Source organism: Dipodomys spectabilis, unplaced genomic scaffold (genome assembly GCF_019054845.1).
Source record: "Dipodomys spectabilis isolate Male_0828 unplaced genomic scaffold, ASM1905484v1 ptg000449l, whole genome shotgun sequence".
Classification (NCBI taxonomy): Eukaryota; Metazoa; Chordata; class Mammalia; order Rodentia; family Heteromyidae; genus Dipodomys; species Dipodomys spectabilis.
In genome coordinates, this window is record NW_024871126.1 from 4477379 (window position 1) to 4478363 (window position 985).

At 32.2% G+C, this 985-nt stretch overlaps 1 non-coding gene across 1 annotated transcript; it reads right to left on the reverse strand.

The window, feature by feature from the left end:
- Window positions 1-398: 398 nt before the first annotated feature.
- LOC122098011 lies at window positions 399-505 on the reverse strand. The gene has a single exon (XR_006145637.1). It is a non-coding gene; the product is annotated as a U6 spliceosomal RNA (small nuclear RNA).
- Between the last annotated feature and the right edge of the window lie 480 nt (window positions 506-985).

The window sequence follows — 985 nt, forward strand, 5'->3', positions numbered from 1 at the left end:
TGGACTTGGCTTACTTCACTCAATATTTTTTTTTCCATTTCCTAACAAATTGGGAGATGTCATTCTTTCTGATGGAGGCATAGAATTCCAATGTGTATATATACCACATTTTCTTGATCCATTCATCTAATGGGTGCATCTGGTTTGGTTGCATATCTTAGCTATCGTAAATAATGTTTCAATAACTATCGTTGTGTTGGTAGTTTTAGTATGGTCTTGTTTATGATCATTTGAGTAAATCCCCAAAAGTGGGATTACTGTGTCATAGGGGAGGTTTATGTGGATTCTTCTGAGGAACCTCCATACTGCTTTCCAAAGTAGTTGAACAAGTTTACACTCCCACCAAGAAGGCAGTATGGTTCCTTTGTTGCCACATACCTTTCAGCAGCTGTTGTTGTAAAAATATGGAACGCTCCAAGAATTTGCATGTCATCCTTGTGCAGGGTGCATGCTAATCTTCTCTGTATCATTCCAATGTTAGTGTATGTTATGCTAAATTGAGCACAGTACATTTATTATATAGAAAGTATAATTTTTATTGATTTTATTAAACTAGACAATTCAACAAAAAGTAAGTTCAAAAGAATAGTTGTGAAATTTTAGAATCATGTATTTCTTACATAAGCACACATTTAAGAATAAAATCAATATAGACATGCCAAAAACAAAATAATTCCTGATATTTGTAGTTCAAGAGATGTGTAGGAGGAAGAATTCAATTATTCTATACAAGGCACCTGTCAAAATGAACATTGCAGCAACTCTTAAGTTTTAATGTTTTAAATATGCTTAATTTTGGGATTTTGCTTATATATGCCAAAAATAGGACTGTTTGGCAGGTCTAAAACTTTTCTGTAAAGTATTTAAGATTTTTGGTAGCAGACATTAAGTACTAAGTATGTACATTTCAGAGTTTATGAAAACTTTATTAATGAAAATTTGCAAAGTCTTTGTGTAAAGAAGCAGAGTGAAGAGTTAAGATTTT